The 20,925-nt window shown below is 44.9% G+C and overlaps 1 protein-coding gene across 5 annotated transcripts in view; it reads right to left on the reverse strand.

The window, feature by feature from the left end:
• Nucleotides 1–20,925, reverse strand: part of MEF2D (myocyte enhancer factor 2D) — a 139,609-nt gene that overhangs the window by 79,174 nt on the left and 39,510 nt on the right. For 4 of the 5 annotated variants that reach the window (XM_075843535.1, XM_075843529.1, XM_075843530.1 and 1 more), the window contains exon 2: nt 5,295–5,360. The exons of the other annotated variant lie outside the window; for it this stretch is intronic. The gene's annotated coding sequence lies outside the window, so the exon portion shown is untranslated. The remainder of the gene's footprint in view (nt 1–5,294; nt 5,361–20,925) is intronic. 5 annotated transcript variants of the gene reach the window in all.

The raw sequence follows: 20,925 nt of genomic DNA on the forward strand, positions 1-20,925 counted from the left end.
AACAGCCACTTGCTGTCCGGAGGGATTGTACATTGGCCAGTGCTGCTGATAGGACCTGATAAAGCCTCTGACTATCGAGGCAATGGACTGGCTGTAGGTGTTAAAGAGGGTGATTAGACTCCGAGTGGGGGCTGTTAACTCCTTCCTTACCACATACGATACTACTGAAACAGTGGAGGATGCGGACCTGAAAGTTACAGAACCCTTACCTTAGTTGTGGGTAGAGGTACGATCCAAACTGACCCGAAACGTGGGATGTGACCTTAAAACTAACACGGTGAATGACTCCCCCCCCCCCCCCCTCCCATTGAGATAGACACCAACAGAAGACGTTGAGGTCGCAATAACACGCAGTATGAGCAGCTATTTTGTGACCACTGAAAAAGGGCACAAGGTGTACCGAGAATTTCCTTCAATTTGGCATTTGGATAATCTAGAATGTCTCATTGTTCCCCTCGACAAACTGCTAAATAATCCAGAAGAGTACAAAATCAGATTATTTTTTTTTAACCTTTTTTTGGGGATCATGCCAATAAGCGGCCGGTGTAGTGAGTGCCGATCAACGAGACATCTTTGATCGGCGCTCGTTTGCTCCTGTCTCACGGAGCTATGGATGGGGATGAGCGGTCGTTACTCCGATCGTTCGTCCCCATACATTATCATCACATCGGCAGCGCGTCTTCCTGTTTACACACCAAGATGTGCTGCCGACACGATAATATTTAATTTTTTTTAAGACGATATGATCGAGCGATTGCTCGTTCATCTGGTGATCGCTGCTCTGTTTACACAGGGCAATTATCTGCAACGAGCGTTTTATGAATTTGTCTGACCAATAATCGTCCTGTGTAAAACCCCTTTTACACGTCATCCTACGATTATCCGAAAATCCAGCAAAGTCAATTTTACTAGATTTCGATGGACTGCAACCCAATGAACAGTTACTGACCGCAAAATCAGTCCTCTGTGATGTAATTGGTAATTCAAAGTCACATGACATGGGTACATGTTGGTCAGTGCAGGCCTCACTCAATCCCGTCGCCATCACGATGTGGTTTCCCATAAAAGCCGTTCGAGGACATTTATGAACGTGCTGTTTTTGGCGGGGTCTCCTGCCACCTTTGATTTCTACCTTAGTCAGTCCTCAGTGAATGCAGTCCCTGTAAATGATGTGGGAGCCTCCATAGAATTGAGTAAACCCGTCACCCCGTCTCACACATGAAACCACATCAGTGTTTCTTCACATCACCATATTCAAATCATTGTCAGTAAAACCCCACGTCTATGGTTTCCCTGTTAATTTTCGATCTTCATGCTCAACTTTAAAGGACCGTTTTACTTAAAGGGGTTGCACCGGATTAGAAAAACATGGCTACTTTCTTCCAAAAACAGCACCGCAGCTGTCCTTGTGTCTGGTATTGCAGCTCAGCTCCATCAAAGTAAACAGTGTTGAGCTGCAATACCATGTACAACCTGTGAACAGGTGTGGCGCTGTTTTTAAGAAAGAAAAAAAAACACTGTCCTTGCTTGTACAATGGAGGGAAACACTGGTCACAAGTGACTTTCTTGACAAACATAATGCTAAGAGGGACTTTAGTGTTGGTGTCACTTTAAGGCCAGGACACAAGTCCTCAGTTGCGAGACAACTGTGTTTCTGGACACACTGTATCTCCTCACCACAATGTCATTTTCTTCTCATTTTCCTTGAACGGAAACCACGAGAATATTTCATTTCCAGTCCTCAGAGCTGACTGAGCCTCTATTGTTCAGGGCTGAGCAGTAGTGTATGTATTGTGTGCGTGTGTCGGGCTGCAAGCTCTGCGCTGTAGGGACCAGGGATCCTATTCAAGCTTGGATATCGCATGTCTATCCTCAGAATGAGTCCCCTGATCTATAGCCTCAGAGGTAAAGATAAACTGTCCTCTTAGATATTATAAGTTGTTACTCAGGATCAGTTCAAGCTAAAAAAAAATGTCTGGTATGTACAACAGTGACAGTGCCAGCAGAAAAATGAGCACAGCTCTGGAGTATAATACAGGATGTAACTCAGGATCAGCACAGGATAAGTAATGTAATGTATGTACACAGTGACTCCACCAGCAGAATAGTGAGTGCAGCTCTGGAGTATAATACAGGATATAACTCAGGTTCAGTACAGGATAAGTAATGTAATGTATGTACACAGTGACTCCACCAGCAGAATAGTGAGTACAGCTCTGGCGTATAATACAGGATATAACTCAGGTTCAGTACAGGATAAGTAATGTAATGTATGTACACAGTGACTCCACCAGCAGAATAGTGAGTGCAGCTCTGGAGTTTAATACAGGATGTAACTCAGGATCAGTACAGGATAAGTAATGTAATGTATGTACACAGTGACTCCACCAGCAGAATAGTGAGTGCAGCTCTGGAGTATAATACAGGATGTAACTCAGGTTCAGTACAGGATAAGTAATGTAATGTATGTACACAGTGACTCCTCCAGCAGAATAGTGAGTGCAGCTCTGGAGTATAATACAGGATGTAACTCAGGATCAGTGCAGGATAAGTAATGTAATGTATGTACACAGTGACTCCACCAGCTGAATAGTGAGTGCAGCTCTGGAGTATAATACAAGATATAACTCAGGATCAGTACAGGATAAGTAATGTAATGTATGTACACAGTGACTCCACCAGCAGAATAGTGAGTGCAGCTCTGGAGTATAATACAGGATATAACTCAGGATCAGTACAGGATAAGTAATGTAATGTATGTACACAGTGACTCCACCAGCAGAATAGTGAGTGCAGCTCTGGAGTATAATACAGGATGTAACTCAGGATCAGTACAGGATAAGTAATGTAATGTATGTACACAGTGACTCCACCAGCAGAATAGTGAGTGCAGCTCTGGAGTATAATACAGGATGTAACTCAGGATCAATACAGTATAAGTAATTTAAAAAAAATCCCGAGTTCCCTGTGTCGCCGTTTTCTCCTTAATATACCCATCACATTGATATCACAACATAATGTATTGTCAGTACAATATAGCTCATGTCTATATGTACATAGGTGTGTGTACCGCAAAAAATTAAAATCAGTTATTGATCCATGACTCCCAAAATTGCAACGCAGCACCGGTGCATGCAGGAGCAGCACTTAAATCATCGGTGTTGTTCTGGTGTGACCCCTCTTTTCCAAGCAAAAACGGACGCTGGGCTCAGTAAAACCCCAAATGCTCTGCATGCCCTATATCCAGGTGGGGGGCGCAGGAAACGGCCATCGGACTGCTGACCACCTTCGGGGCTTCTGGATGGTCCATGGATCACAGAATGCAGCAGGGGCTGCCACCGAGAGCGCAATGTGCATTAAGGGTCGGGGAACGGATTCATTTGCTGGATAAAGGAAGGAGGAGGGGGAGGTCTCTGCTCAGCTGTTGTGGGGCAGGCGCTGTTACGGACGCGGGGAGGTACATGTGGAATAGAACGTAATGTTCTGGTTGAGGAATAATCCACCAGAGCTTCAGATTGATGTAATTGGGCCAGACAGTTAAAAAGGGAGGAAGGAGAGTGAAAAAAGAAAAAAATACTAGAACTGTAGTAAGAGAAGCCAAATTCTCACTCTCACAAGCAGGTCTGAGTGGAGGACTACAGTTCCCAGCAGACACTTAGTAGCCCATAAACTTAGAATATTGTGCGGTAGGGGCGTACATAGAGCAATGGGGGCTCCAAAGACAGATAGCGTCCCTTGTTTTTGCTGATGCATGCCATCCATCCCATCATCTCGGGACAAAAATCGCTGATATAGTAATTCCCTACCAGTAAAGAAGCAGCAGAGTTGAGGTTGTCATCGTGTTGTAATCCAGTGGTGGAGAAGAAACCGTTAAATGACAATTACAGCTCTGCTACATCCATACATTATTTATAGAAGTGCTCAGCATACAGCGGGGCTGCCAAGGAAATTTCAGACTCCCTGTGGTTGCCTTGACTATCTGTCTGCAGATTGCAGGCTGCTGTTTGATAGGAATTCAAATTTCCCAGCAGATTTTTTGAGCTAAAGGGAGAGGGAGTTGCTATTTAAAAGGGTTGCCTAGAATTTAAAAAAACAAACAAAAAAAAAAACAACATGTCTGCTTTCTTCTAAAAACAGCGCCACATCTAGCCATGGTTGGGTCTGGTATTGCAACTCAGCTGCATTGACGTGAATAGGGCTGAGCTGTAATACCAATAATAACCTGTGGACTGGTGTGGTGCTGATTTCGGAAGACAGAAGTTTTTGCTAATCCTGGACAACCCCATAAGGAACTCCGAAACCAACAAGGTCACACGAGTAAGCGGAATCTAAATTTTCCTCACAATTCTGCATTGAACACAACAGAAATTAGCTGTGAAATTACCAAAAAACACGACGCATAACCAGAAGATACTACCGCATTTCAAAAACATTAGCAACCCGATATATGCTGCCAACCCTATGGCGACCAGTCTTTTTCCACTATAATACAGGAGTGATGGTGGCCATGGGTGTACAGATAATTGGCCACTATAACCTACCCCAATCTTCTCTACGGATAGTCTGTTGGTCTATGGCAGAGCACAACAAATCCAAAGAGGTCCAACATACCTAAAAATGTGCAACTAGCACCTAACAGATGTCTAAAAAGGTTCCTATTTCATGGGCACTAAACCCAAAAAGTCACAGTCATCTACTAAAGTGGCCAAACCGGCCCCTACATCTGCTGGTTACTTTCAGGTAGTTCCTATAGAAGTAGTAGGTGCTTCGATAGGACCACAATGGTGTAACTTTGTTTCTGTCAGGTTGTCCACGACTTCAATGTAGTAAAGGATGTGATATCACGTAATGACATCAGCGAGAATAACTGACCCATGTGACCTCCCACCATGACATCACATTATTACAATGAGGAAGACCTGGGACTATTGTGGTAAGTTTTCCTCCGGTTCTTATCTTGATCCCCCACATCGCAGTCTATGAACATACACTCTGGTCAATTTCCGGTGGAGGCGAGGTCTCTTTTTAGATCAATTGGCCGGATAATTAAAAAATATCTGATCTTGGTTGGAACGTGTCTACGTGTTACAACCACCACTGACTGAACAAGACAGATGTCCCCCACCTCTTCTGGACCTATGAGAATCCGAGTGAGCTTGTGGTATCTACATCTCCAGTGGTGTCACCTGTTTTCTTGTAGGACACAACACAACAAGTCCTAATGATTCCCTTTGACAACTTACAAAGACGCAACAAAAGTCATTATTATTAATCTGAGATGGGTCAATAGTTACCTGGAGGTTCTTCCCGAAATCTTTGCTCATCATTCAGGGGAAACAAAAAATGTCCACGAGGAATATCTGGAAGAGAAGAAACGTATGGAGTCAGCTGTGTTACAGATCGCCAGGGGGTTAAAATACGAGCGACTATGTGGAGATATGGTTTAATTGGCATCAAAAAGAAGTATACGAGCACAATGCCGAATATTCCCTAGCTGTGGACACCATGAAATGCTCTAAATACGAACATTGTTACACGTTGTTAGACATGGCCCATGAACCATTAAAGGTCTCACACCACTATCACCATGAAAGACGAGGCATGAACGTATCGGGCCAAATGTCATAGCTGAACCTGGGGACTTGGGGTTTCAGGGGCAGGAAAGCCGCCGAGTGTAATTACAAATAACGCAAGGAAAATATTGATTTCTACACAGTCCTCTCCGATAAGGAATTCTCAGTACTCTACGATCTTAACCCTTCCAGCCAACGAAGGAAAACAATCCAACCAGGAGATGGAGAAATGCAGTTGAGCTCTTCCTCTTCTTCGAAGACTCATGTAACAACCACTGCTGGTCATAGTCACCAGTGACAAAATAATACGTGGGCTACTATTGTAGTGTTCACCGACAATGGACGATGATCCCCCATGTGGCCAACGTAATCGGTCAATCGTAGTGACTTGATTGGAAGAAATATCGTTCTCTGCTCAAGTGGGAGAACTCAACTGATGTAGGAGATATTTTTGAGTCTATGACCACCTTAAGATGATGCCGAGGATATCCATGAAGGAACTTAAGTATAGGACAATTTCAATGGAAGATGACCTTTGTTGGACTGGAATGGGTCATGTGGAAACCACAATGCTCAACGGAAAGACCACACAGAAAGGTCAACAATCTTGGGGAGTTGTGGTCAAGTGGAATAGAAGGTTCACCATTATTTACCTTCTGACACCCTCAGACATTGCAAAATTGAGGAGGTCACCAGCACAGCTTAGAGATACAGAAACTATGGACCCTCACCAACCCCAAAAATTCTCAGTGACATGTCAAAAAATAGCAAAAAGTTGACCATAACCTTAAAGTCCCAACAATCTGAGCAGTACAATCTATATCCAACAAGGACTCTTTCGGTAATAACCAAGACCCGGTTAGTGATACTCCGATATTTGACATCTAGAGTTCCTGGATCACATTGGACTCCTGCTAAATTATTATATTGTATGTGAGTAATCTAAACAGAAAATATAACTAATGGAAATTTGCCCCGTCCGTCGAAAAAAGTATAGGACCATCACTAATAGTACTCAGTAGAAACCCCATCACGAAAAAGCCTCCAGGTAGTGACACTGGTCAAATTAGGGACAGTGAAGGCTAACGAATGGCCACCCATCTCTTCTCCCGTTGGTGATTATAGGACATGGCCTGGGACTAGATCTCACAGACATATGGCAGTAGAGAATGTTTATACTCTTTGGTAAGCACTGGCGTCGGCACAGAGTTCTTACTCATCCTGACGAAAGTCAGAGCAGATGGTTCCATGACTCAAACAGTGTTGTACAATCTTTGTATGGAGACTGGGAGCTAAGCGGGGTCTCCAATGATTACTCATTATGTAATGTGAAGAAAACATAGTGAAGTATATCAAACAGAGTCTTGTGGTCCTCTTATTGTGCTACTTGATTGTCATCTTCTCACTGCATTGAGGAACATGTCCACAAATGATTCTTTTCATTTTGATAGGATGATCATCAGGTATCTCCTCGCCATATGTCTAAGAAAGCAGAGATATTAACTGACCGCCTGAGACGAACGGCCGTATTACATCTCATGTATGACATAAATCCTCATATCTAATGCAGGTTAATGGCTGACTGCTTATTATGATGTAAGTGCCGATGTACGCCAAACCATCTCCAGTCTAAAGAGCGACTCCCAGACAGAAACGAAAATTCTCCAACCTATTCAAATCCACATTGTTGTCAATAGTGTGTAATAAACAGAATAGTACTAGTATTCTCTATAGGAGGCAGTATTATAGTAGTTATATTCTTGTATATAGGGGCAGTATTATAGTAGTTATATTCTTGTATATAGAGGCAGTATTATAGTAGTTATATTCTTGTATATAGAGAGCAGTATTATAGTAGTTATATTCTTGTATATAGGAGCAGTATTATAGTAGTTATATTCTTGTATATAGGGGGCAGTATTATAGTAGATATATTCTTGTATATAGGAAGCAGTATTATAGTAGTTATATTCTTGTATATAGGAAGCAGTATTATAGTAGTTATATTCTTGTATATAGAGAGCAGTATTATAGTAGTTATATTCTTGTATATAGGAGCAGTATTATAGTAGTTATATTCTTGTATATAGGAAGCAGTATTATAGTAGTTATATTCTTGTATATAGGAAGCAGTATTATAGTAGTTATATTCTTGTATATAGGGGGCAGTATTATAGTAAATATATTCTTGTATATAGGGGCAGTATTATAGTAGTTATATTCTTGTATATAGGAGCAGTATTATAGTAGTTATATTCTTGTATATAGGGAGCAGTATTATAGTAGTTATATTCTTGTATATAGGGAGCAGTATTATAGTAGTTATATTCTTGTATATAGGAGCAGTATTATAGTAGTTATATTCTTGTATATAGGGGGAAGTATTATAGTAGTTATATTCGTGTATATAGGGGCAGTATTATAGTAGTTATATTCTTGTATATAGGGGCAGTATTATAGTAGTTATATTCTTGTATATAGGGGCAGTATTATAGTAGTTATATTCTTGTATATAGTAGCAGTATTATAGTAGTTATATTCTTGTATATAGGAGCAGTATTATAGTAGTTATATTCTTGTATATAGGGGGCAGTATTATAGTAGTTATATTCTTGTATATAGGGGCAGTATTATAGTAGTTATATTCTTGTATATAGGAGCAGTATTATAGTAGTTATATTCTTGTATATAGGAGCAGTATTATAGTAGTTATATTCTTGTATATAGAGGCAGTATTATAGTAGTTATATTCTTGTATATAGGAGGCAGTATTATAGTAGTTATATTCTTGTATATAGGGGGCAGTATTATAGTAGTTATATTCTTGTATATAGGGGCAGTATTATAGTAGTTATATTCTTGTACATAGGGGAAGTATTAGGGTATGTTCACACGGCCTATTTACGGACGTAAATCGGGCGTTTTTGCCCCGAATTACGCCCGAAAATAGCGCCTCAATAGCGCTGACAAACATCTGCCCATTGAAAGCAATGGGCAGACGTTTGTCTGTTCACACGAGGCGTATATTTACGCGCCGCTGTCAAATCACGGCGCGTAAATAGACGCCCGCGTACAAGAAGTGACCTGTCACTTCTTTGGCCGTAATTGGAGCCGCTATTCATTGACTCCAATGAATAGCAGCGCTAATTACGGCCGTAATTGACGCGGCGTTCAAGCGCCTGCACATGCCGGAACGGCTGAAATTACGGGGATGTTTTCAGGCTGAAACATCCCCGTAATTTCAGCCGTTACGGACCCCCGCCGTGTGAACATACCCTTATAGTAGTCTTATTCTTGTATATAGGGGGCAGTAGTATAGTAGTTATATTCTTGTACATAGAAAGGAATATTATATTAGTACTAGTGGAATAGATGCCCAAATGGTCTTGTTAAGTGACAACCACTTAGCAAGCCAGGAATGTGCTTAGAATAGTTGTCACTTCCCTTCCCCCACTTTCCTTAGCATGGAAATAAAAGTGAATTACTCAGCAGGGGGCGACAAAGAGCACAGGATTAAAAGCTCCTCTCAGGATAAAGATAATATAATATGAGATCTGTGTTCCATCCTGATGCATGATAAGGGTGACGTTAAAAACAAAACAATTCAGCAAAACCAAACTTTAAGTGGCTTTAGAAAACTCTATTGTATTATTGATGTCAATATCAAATGTGAGTGGAATTGCTCTTTAACCCCCAGTAGCCCCAGTGGCAAGCTCAAGAGTGTGATGAAGACAAGAAGATAAAGCCGAAGCTTCAAATGTGAACTCCATATTCCAGTCCATTCTCTTCTATTCCCCAGTGCTCTGCCAGCTTTCATCTGCTCATTCCCTCCTCCTAAATTCTCTTTCGTGGCATCACCCATGGGTTTCCAAATCCTGTTTGCCCAATCAAGTAAAAAGTAAAATCCGATAGAGCCTGTTAAGTGAATTAAATTATTAAACAATGGATGAGCCTGGGCTCTCTCTTGCCTGACAGAGCAATGTTCTTGTTTCCAAGTGAAAGGTTCTCTCTTTTCAGTTGTGTAATATTGTTCTGAGCTCAGGCGATAATCGATGGGGAATGCACAGCCCACGGCTCGGCCCGCTCATCCACGATGAGTCTTCAAGACCTTAAGCTGTTTAACAAGTCAAGGGGCATTCCTTGTATTGGTGCAGAATGGCATTTACTCCGCAAGAAGGTAGCGGAAAGTTACAAGGCCCAACTTTTTACCCACCTTGACCAGAGACGGGAGACATTGGCTCGTTTTGTCCTACAAAAAGTCTGGACAAATGTTCCACTGAAAACACATTTCGAGATTTAAAGGAAGAGAGTAATGGGATTTTTATCAGTAGTCTGCTCTCATTTGTCATGTTCAGGATCAGCAACCATCTCGGTGTAGCAGATACGGTGGTTTGACATACACCAGGACGACTGATGAGCTTGTCCATCTCATTGCTTCATCTTCTGACAAATTGTCTACAGACTTCATCATCTCTTGTAAATTAACTACTTCTCACTGTTCCTATCTTGACACATTCCTCCTCAGGTTCTCACACGAACACCAGAATGACACATAAGGCTTCGAAATAATAGTTCCTAAAGTTGAAATATTGCAGATTTGGGATGTTTCACCCAACTTTCGAGAGATACAAAAAGTTGTCCCGAAGAACAATGGTCGATAGACATGTGAAGGAAAGGGTTGGACTTCTCTGGCTGTTCTTCGATGACCATCAGATGGTCTCGGGTATTGCTGGACAAGAGTGAACAAACGTGCCAACTTTTAGAGTGGTACTTTTAAGGTGAATGTAATGGTGTAGGACACATAAGACACTGTCCACAGACAATACAGTCTCGTGTTCTTGGGGATGTTGGGTGAACAGACAATAGACTAAACACGTTACGTTCCTCTGAGGTCTATGGACATTGTGTGGTCCACTTCCTAAGACTTTGATGAACCTACCACGTAAAGTCAACTTCTACTGAGGACTTTGTGGACCATCTCGATTAAAAAACCCAAAACCTAATATGGACCATTAACCAGAATTAAGAACTGGTCTATTAAAGTGGGTAGATTTGTAGAAGTAACTATGTCCCATAAGTGGGGATGAGGTATCGTTGCCGCATCTCCAACCCCCTTTACACATATCAGGTCTGGTAGGACACGGGAAAAAATAAAACACGGATGCCTGCAAAAAAAAAAAAAAAAAGTCTTACTACACATGAGGAAGCATGTATGCAAATAAACGAGAAATGCTGATGCACGGCACAATTACCAGAAGAACCATGAACGCAGCATAAACTCTGCTAAACAGGACGGCTCAGTGTATAATCCGACAATGCCGAGAGCATACCCTGCTATATAATAAAGATAATATGTTTGGACAGTACGAAGGTTGCCCCAACAGCTGCTTTATGGACATCAGGGTGGCATTCTATATGCTGTTTTCTTTGGGAGGGTTGCCATCCTATAGGGACAAGGCAGTCAAGGACAGGGACTTGGTTGGGTCAGGTTATGGTCTGTCTGTGATGCTGATGACGTCACTTATCACTCCACATCGGCCCCTGACAGACTTCTCGACTCCCGGTGCTCGGAGCGTAGGCTGTGATACAGAGGTGGAAGGTGATATCACACTGCTCAGCGGATCATGTTAAACAAACCTCGGATCACGGATATAAAAATTGTCTTCTCAGCTAGATTTGATTTCCGCACCTTTAATGGCCCCCGAGTTGTTCCTGTGTGCGTGTCTCAATAATGGTGAGGAGAACGCGGCTTGCTTTTCACGTAATGGCACCTGGCAAATGTCGTCCTGAAGGTTATTAATGGTTTGAGAAGAGGCTGACTCTTAAAGGGGACTGTCACTCAGGCATTCATTTATCTGTAGGATGCCTTATCACACCTGGGTTACTGTATCCATAAAAGGACTCCAAAAAGTGGCAAACATGGGGCCAAATGTAGTGATAACCATTCCGACAAATCCTAAGAACCAGGAGACAACACTGCAGGGAAGTATGCCATGTGACCATCACAAAATGTTCTGATTGGCTGAGCAAGCTCACGTAGAGCTTCCTGTTTTTTGTAGGTGTGTCATGTGAACCCCCTCGGCTCTGCTGATTGGTTGAAAGAGCTTCTAAGTGTGAGCAGCTTATGTGACGATCAAGCTATGGTTTATGTCCCTTTCTTTGGTCTTTTAGTTGATCCAATTACCCCCCCCCCCCCCCCACCATAATGAATGGTTTTTGGGGCACTATAATTTTATAGGTAACTCTACATGGTGTATAAAAGTTTGGCCATTACTGTGCGGATGTTATTCCTGTACTGGCACTACTAAGTCCTTTGCGGTGTGGAATATCTGTCAGGTTGCACTACTTGGTGGCCGATAGTGTAGAAATAGGTCTCTAGGTCTGGGTACCAAGAGATCACAGAATTTTCTGTAGATTACAATCAAGACTGGCTTTAGAGGTGTGGCCAGATTAATAAGGGGAGTGGCTTAAATCCCCAAAAAACACCAACAAGTCATTATTGTGGCTACCTGGGAGTTGTAGTTCCAGTTATTAAGGTGGTTTTACACAAGCAGATTTTCGCCGATACTACGAGCCGATCGATGATGACAGCGCGTCGATCGGTGCTCGTTTGCTCCATTTAAACAGAGCAATTCTAGGAATGTATGGGGGTGAATGATAGTTATTCCGATCGTTCTACGCTATACATTTTGCATCTTACAAGTGATCATTATTTTGGCCACATTAAAGATGTGATGCGCCGAGAAACGAGCAGTTGTTTGTTTTTTCGGCTGATCGCTGCCCTGTTTGCACAGGGCAATGATCTTTCGTACAAGTGCTCGTTCATCCGATAATCGACCCATGTAAAATGGCCTTACCCCCATACCATGTCATTTTGGGAGACATAAACAGAGTGAGGAGCCATTGCCTGAATTCACACTATTGGCTGTCAGGGAAAGAGATAAGATAAAGAGAAGAGGGAGGAGTAGACATGATGGAGATAAGCGGCGCGAGATGAATCACACTGACAAACCTCTAGGGCAGGATTATAAGGCTTCGTTCACACCTGCGTCAGGGCTACGTCGGAGCGTTCCGTTGGCACCAGATCCGTCAACGGAGCCCTGACGCAGATGTGAACGAAGCCTAAGCGGACTGTTCATATGCAGGTACAATAAGGCGGTGGTGTCAGTACACAGAGCACTATCTCTGCACCTTCACAGTTAAATTACAGTGCAGTCTCCACTTGCGAATGACAGCAGATAAGACGTGAAGACCACCCAGCCTAACCCCTCCATCTGCACGTCACTAATAGACGCAAGAGGCAGTCATTTTGTAGGCCAGACTAATATATACTTCACCAGTTTGCTTGTAATGGGGCACCGAGCTGTCTAGTTAACCAGGAGTACGGGGATGGGGAATACGTCACTGCATAACTAGGCCACTCAGGAGTCTGGGAAAGCTGAGTAAGAACGACTGCAGAAGTGGTGGACATAATGGTTGTCATCCAGCTTTTCTAGAAACATCTGAATCGAAGTAGTCAACGCAAGGACTTATCCCCCTAGCACCCATTGCTACAATATTGATCTATGTAATGGCTCTTAAAAGGAGACCTAGCAGAAGAAAATTAGAAAAGGTCCTTTATAGTCTAATAAAAATGTGAAAACGTTTTTTGACTATCTTATTTGTATGCGGAGATATGATCCGTTGAAGTTACAGGCCGAAGCCTGAGCCTCCACTACTGAGAGCTTTCGATGACATGTCCCCTACAGTTTCTGTCAAGAGCAGTGTTGTCATGGAGACCTTGTGTGGATGCAAATCACCATCTGCATCAATAACTACATCCTGCCAGGCCAGAATATCGGCAGGTAAATATATATATATATATGAGGGGACATCGAAGATTTTTCATGACCACAATCAGTAGTGCAGCCTCGGATTCTGGGCCTGTAACTTCAAGAGTTTATATCTCAGCCTAGAAGTGATATATTAACAATCGACTTTTAGGAGCAAGAATCAACAAGATGCCGATGGAAAGAATGAGACGTTAGAAAACAAGAACAAGAGAGCCTGAGAAGCAACGATAAAGGTTGGAAGAAAACTCCCAATAATTATTACATGCAGAGTAAAGCTGGCCAGGTGACTGTCAAAAAATGGCGGAGAATCTAAAAAGATTCAACACAGGAGTAATGACCGCTACCCTCACGATACATCTGATTGGCCAAAAGGGTTTGTAGTAGCTCATTTGCATATCACACGCTAAAACTTGAAAGACCCTGGATAAAGGAATTAGATAAAAACATTACTTATAGAGTGCCACTCTGTATCAGAACTGCTGACCGGCAAAACTTTTTGGAGATGGGAAAAAAAAGTCTTCTTGTTTCCCCCTCTTACAACCAGAGTGCTCTCCATTCAGCACCAGCCACAGTGCACCCCCCAACAGTGCCAGCCGCAGTGCACCCCCCCAACAGAGCCAGCGGCAGTGCACCCCCCCAACAGAGCCAGCCGCAGTGCACCCCCCAACAGAGCCAGCCGCAGTGCACCGTCAACAGAGCCAGCCGCAGTGCACCGTCAACAGAGCCAGCCGCAGTGCACCGTCAACAGAGCCAGCCGCAGTGCACCGTCAGAGCCAGCCGCAGTGCACCGTCGTCAGAGCCAGCCGCAGTGCACCCCCCAACAGAGCCTGCCACAGTGCACCCCCCAACAGAGCCTGCCACAGTGCACCCCCCAACAGAGCCTGCCACAGTGCACCCCCCAACAGAGCCTGCCACAGTGCACCCCCCAACAGAGCCTGCCACAGTGCACCCCCCAACAGAGCCTGCCACAGTGCACCCCCCAACAGAGCCTGCCACAGTGCACCCCCCAACAGAGCCTGCCACAGTGCACCCCCCAACAGAGCCTGCCACAGTGCACCCCCCAACAGAGCCTGCCACAGTGCACCCCCCAACAGAGCCTGCCACAGTGCACCCCCCAACAGAGCCTGCCACAGTGCACCCCCCAACAGAGCCTGCCACAGTGCACCCCCCAACAGAGCCTGCCACAGTGCACCCCCCAACAGAGCCTGCCACAGTGCACCCCCCAACAGAGCCTGCCACAGTGCACCCCCCAACAGAGCCTGCCACAGTGCACCCCCAACAGAGCCTGCCACAGTGCACCCTCAACAGAGCCAGCCACAGTGCACCCTCAACAGAGCCAGCCACAGTGCACCCTCAACAGAGCCAGCCACAGTGCACCCTCAACAGAGCCAGCCACAGTGCACCCTCAGAGCCAGCCACAGTGCACCCTCAACAGAGCCAGCCACAGTGCACCCTCAACAGAGCCAGCCACAGTGCACCCTCAACAGAGCCAGCCACAGTGCACCCTAAACAGAGCCAGCCACAGTGCACCCTAAACAGAGCCAGCCACAGTGCACCCTAAACAGAGCCAGCCACAGTGCACCCTCAACAGAGCCAGCCACAGTGCACCCTCAACAGAGCCAGCCACAGTGCACCCTCAACAGAGCCAGCCACAGTGCACCCTCAACAGAGCCAGCCACAGTGCACCCTCAACAGAGCCTGCCACAGTGCACCCTCAACAGAGCCAGCCACAGTGCACCCTCAACAGAGCCAGCCACAGTGCACCCTCAACAGAGCCAGCCACAGTGCACCCTCAACAGAGCCAGCCACAGTGCACCCTCAACAGAGCCAGCCACAGTGCACCCTCAACAGAGCCAGCCACAGTGCACCCTCAACAGAGCCAGCCACAGTGGACCCCCAACAGAGCCACAGTATAACCCCACTCGTGTCAGCTACAGCACAGCCTTAACATTGTCAACCGATGTCTTCAGAACAGTGCCAGCCACAGCCCTAACCCAGTGGTGCCAGTCACAGCCCTAACTCAGTGGTGCCAGTCACAGCCCACGGCAAACCGTGCCAGCCACAAAACACACTGGTTGTCTCTGGCAACCGTTGCTTAAAAAGGAGTTGTCCAGGATTAGAAAAAACGGTCTTCATTGTTTCCAGAAACAGCGCCACACTTATCACTTGGCTAACAACTGGTATTACAACTCAGTCTGTGGATTCTAATCGGAACAGTGCCCCTAGTGGTAAATTACTGAATTTTGCCAAGATTACACACAGCCTTGCACTGTACAAACATGAAGCAACATGCTATGCCATCTTTAGGTTTAATGATGGAGTCGGCGAGGAGCAATGGAGAGACACAGAAGACTAAATGGATGAGTAATTTCCAATTTCTCAGAATTTCTGCAAATCTGAATAGATCATGCCGGATTATTGGAATTTTTCTTCTTTAGTCTCATGACCAGCAAAAGCTAGTTACCAAGTCTAATACAATTGCAAATGACCCATAGATATCAGAATGGGTGGAACAAGCAGACAATAAGACCGGCGGACGCGATGCGGGAACTATTGGGAAACCCATCGGCAATTATGGACGAACTCTGAACGCAGGACGTACGCAGCACCCCAGAAAAAACGTGGGACATCAGAGTCCCTGACACACAGACCGTTTAAGAGCTGCCACTTTCGATTTAACTGTCCAACTTCCTTTCCGCGCAGGGGGAAGTGAAACTGGCAGATGTTAGATGAGCGAGGATGCGGGGTACAGAAAAAGTCTGAACATGTAACATTATGGGGGGGAAAACAAAAACAATTGTGCAAAAACACCAGAATTTGACTTGCAAAAAAATGAAAAAAAGAGTGATTGCGGTGGCGGTCCGCCGGCACCATGGGAAAGTCAGCATCTCCCGAGAGACCAAACATGGAGAATAGTGCAATCTTTATGTACGGGGGGGGGGGGGTGTCTCTTCCAAATATGTAGGTTCAAATCAAGATGGCGACTTTCAAAGAGTTTGAAAGAGCAGAGAGGCGTTGGTCATAGGAACACCAATTGGTCCAAGACATTATAATAACCATCTTTTTTTAAATAAAAGAAGCGCCAGGTGTCCAAAAATGCGCCAAAAACTGTGACCAACTAGTGTACTCGAATAACGACTGTACTCCAAAAGACTGCTCCTCACAGGGTGCCAGCTACAGCATAACCCCAACAGTGCCAGCTACAACATAACCCCAACAGTGCCAGCTACAGCATAACCCCAACAGTGGCAGCTACAGCATAACCCCAACAGCGCCAGCTACAGCATAACCCCAACAGCGCCAGCTACAGCATAACCCCAACAGCGCCAGCTACAGCATAACCCCAACAGCGCCAGCTACAGCATAACCCCAACAGCGCCAGCTACAGCATAACCCCAACAGCGCCAGCTACAGCATAACCCCAACAGCGCCAGCTACAGCATAACCCCAACAGCGCCAGCTACAGCATAACCCCAACAGCGCCAGCTACAGCATAACCCCAACAGCGCCAGCTACAGCATAACCCCAACAGCGCCAGCTACAGCATAACCCCAACAGTGCCAGCTACAGCATAACCCCAACAGTGCCAGCTACAGCACAAAGCCAACAGTGCCTTTATACCAGTGCAAGCCACAGTCCTAGCCCATTGGTGCCAGCCACAGTCCTACCCAAGTGGTGCCAGCCACAGCCCATGCCAAACAGTGCCAGCCCCAGATTGCTTCCAAAGACAGTGACTAACCAGAATAGCCCAGTAATGAGTGATCCAAAGCACCATGACTACTCAGAACGTCCCCATGACAGTCCGAGTACCCCCATAATGACAGACATGGTGTCCCTCTGATCTTTGTATGCAGAGATCAGTCAGAAAGTGAGTTACTACTTACTACCCCTGTACCAGTCGGCATCATGTGATCAATGCAGTCAACGGCAGCCGAATCACTGAAAAAACACAAATCAATAGATGTGTTGTACCAATGCTCGGCAGGGATGCCTACGGATACAGGGGGAGCTGTGATCCTGCCTCCTGTGAATCAGAAGACACCAAGCAGACATATAGATTGGCCTTATGATCGATCGATCGATCGATCGACAGATCACATAAACCTATATTATAGCCATGTTATTCGGCTGCGAGCGTTTGCTGCTCATAATAAGAGCTTCAATACTGATGGGTTAAAAGCCCGGGCACTCTGCTAATTAAGAAAGTAAGCACTCGACCCGTATTTAACGGAAATAATTACTAGATTGTGTTCCTAGCTAATTTCTCTTGTACATAGCAACCCTAAGCTGCGATACCTGCGGAGACAGCGCGGGAAGCAGAGTAATGATTAACCCACGGAGGCTGGAGAGGACAAGCACAGGGTGTTCACCGGCTTGTAAACTGCTTAAATCCGAATTAACTGCCCACTTCGATGCCGCCTTATTGACCTACTTATTCCAAAACATGGCCTAGTTAAAGCATGCCCACTATTAGGATGTGGCAGCCATTTTTTTGGGCTGAACCTGCGGTCATCCTATGTGGCAGATGGGCCCTCGAGTACCAGGATCCGGGTACACCTCCTACCTCTGCAGCCCTGACCACGACCCTATATGCTCAAGTGAGACGATTAAAGAAGAACGCCGACATCGAAGCCTCACCGGCCCCTACCCCTGAGATTGCGCAATGTTTGAGTTGACCTCCGATAGAAGTGAATGGCAAACGTTGGCCAACTAGGGTGGTCACCCGACATTTGAGAGTAGGAACGGGCTCCTATGGGTGTGACTATACCGACCAAACGTGATCTCTTCACCTAGAAGTTTTATAGGAAACCATTTGTGAACGGTGTTTTGGGGCACAAACATTTTTCAATTGTCCTCCTAACTTCTGTGTCAAAGTCGCTTGGCTGGGAACGCTGCAAAAAACAAAAAACTGGCTGCGTGTCACTGAAACATAGATTATACAGTACTCCAAATAGCTGCGGCTTGCCACATCAAAGAGTGGTAGCTGATAGCATGCGGTGCCCTGTCACTACGCACAGTTAAATAAAAAAAAGGGATGCACATGTGAGACAACGCAAAGAGTTTTCTTCGTCTGTGCATATTGCTAGTCAGACACACGGCACACAGTTTTTGACACCCCTCCTCATATTCTGTCACCCTCTGAGAATCTGGTTGTGGGCGTTGTCGCTATTCATAGTGGCCAAAGCCACCCCGATCCAGTTCCATGAACAGCACTAATTGGTGAGGATCCGTGAGTTAGGACCCCACAGGAAGACGAGGCCACGACGCTCAGTACTGTACCCAAATACCAATGGTTCTGGTTCAGGCAGAGCCCACTGAAATTAAAGGGGTGGTGCAGTTTGAAGACCTTTTTGTTAGAAGAGTCCCCACAATAAGAAGTTGGAAAATTCCTCTGCTAGTCCTCAAATGTTACTTAAAGAGGACCGGTCACTAGGTCATATAAGTTGACCTGAACAGCGCTGTCTCCCTGATTCCAGCACCGTTTTTCTTTTCTTCTTGGACCCCCCCATTCCGGAGATATGGCCCATTGTTGCGTTGGCTCCCTTTATGCTAATTTGCTGTAGTTAGTCAACGGGGTGGAGCAAGTTTCCCTGCCTCTGACCAATCAGTGTAAGGCAGATTGAGGGTAGTTCACGCCTTGTTGGCTAGCATAGTAGGAGCCAACACAACAGTGGACCATATCTCTGGAACGGGAGGGGCAAGGAAAAAAAGAAAAACAGCGCTGGAATCAGGGTGACATCGGTATTCAGGTAACATGACCAGTTCAAGTTATATGACCTAGTGACAGGTCTTATTGAATGCCCATTCAAATCAGGTTAAGGGGGTCCCCCTCCCTTTTAACTCAAAATGCCCCAAAGGGTTGTCTTAACCTGTTACCCCCTTAAATAGAAGTGCTGGGTCGAAAATTAGATCCGGAGTTATGAAAATGTCCAACGCACAGCCACAGATACTTGGTGTATGCCCCTTCCCAAGGCACCTTCTGAGAAAAGGTAGCTATAAAATGGAAAATATCTTTAAGGAACCTCTCCCTAATCTGTAAACATACCCAATATGACAACCCTCAACATTCAGCGACCATGGATCCACAACCAGTGACCCCAGGATACATGGATATAAGCAGAATCTAAAAATAAGATAAAGTCTGCCCTGGGGACAAGGGCCGATGATGTGTCATCACTATATAAATAAAAAGTAATACACCGGCTTACAGCAAAACACAAAAAGAGAGGATCCAAAAATAGCCTTACAGCATGGTAATTAGACAGTATAGTATGCAAATGAAGCTGGCTAACATGCTAATTTGACCAGGGAATTTGTTAATGTGACATTTGAGTTTACAGCCATAGCGTAAACGGGGGTAAACCTAGAAAACCTCAACAAGGGGTAGATCATGAACGTCTTGGGGGCAGGATACAAAATGTTCCCAGACAAGCAGCAACATTTTCACTTTGTCATTAAATTTCTGAGGCGGATCGTTTCCGGGCTGCTCCCGCCTTCATCAATAGATGAAAATTTAAAGGGAGGAAAAAAAAAAATATATACAAAAACAATTTATCGCCATTCATTATTCATGTGGTTAAGCAGCCGGCAGGTTAAAGTAAAGGCTTCGTAAACCGTTTTTATGTTCTATGGCAGAAGTCCTAACCACTTTTAATAATATTTCGCTGGTAACATTTGGGAACAAGAACGAGGCATGCTGGGAAAGTCCATCTTCCATTCCAATGACACATCGAGTCGAAGACATACTCATATTTCATATGTCAAAAACCCCTTTCATACTGTGAGACCCCTCCAAGAAGCTAAACTTGGGGGAAGACCCACTAAAGCAAAGTTTCAATATTGTGTAGTACAGCAAAATTGTATTATCTCAAATTTCAGCAAATAAAAGCCTTTAGGGGCAATTCAGTGTCAATAAAAGGGGCATTCCCATAATCAATATTTATCACTTGTCCACAGGATAGGTGATAAATATCTGATCGGTGGGGGTCCGACCGCTGGGACCTCCACTGATCCCGAGAACGGACCCACCTTGGCAGTCCTGGGAGGCCCATAGAATTAATGGAGCAGTGGTTGAGCATGTGCACTACGGCTCCATTCCTATGGGGCTCCCAGGAACGGCAAGGTAAGCCCATTCTTATGATCGGTGGGGTCCCAGCGGTTGGTCCACACCGATCAGAAATAATAATTATGGGAAAACCCCTTTAACGCATGGACACATGAATACATCTTTTCTGGGGTCTATGGGGATTGGGGGTCCCAGACTAGGTTGGTGATGCGAAACAATGTTGGACTCCCCTTAGACAAAAGGTGGGAGGGGGCGAGGGAGGCGTAGAGAATAAACATTGGGTCTTCTGTCCAGGGACGTGTGGTGGTGAGGTTCGGACCTCCGCCATTTATATTACGGGGCAATTTTCTCCTTTATATCTTATATGATGTGATGAAAGAACGAGAAGTGAAGACAGGAAAAAATAAAAAACAATATAAGGGGAAATGTGAGTGGTTGACCGAATGCAGAACAA

Source organism: Rhinoderma darwinii, chromosome 12, assembly GCF_050947455.1.
Source record: "Rhinoderma darwinii isolate aRhiDar2 chromosome 12, aRhiDar2.hap1, whole genome shotgun sequence".
NCBI classification, from domain to species: domain Eukaryota; kingdom Metazoa; phylum Chordata; class Amphibia; order Anura; family Rhinodermatidae; genus Rhinoderma; species Rhinoderma darwinii.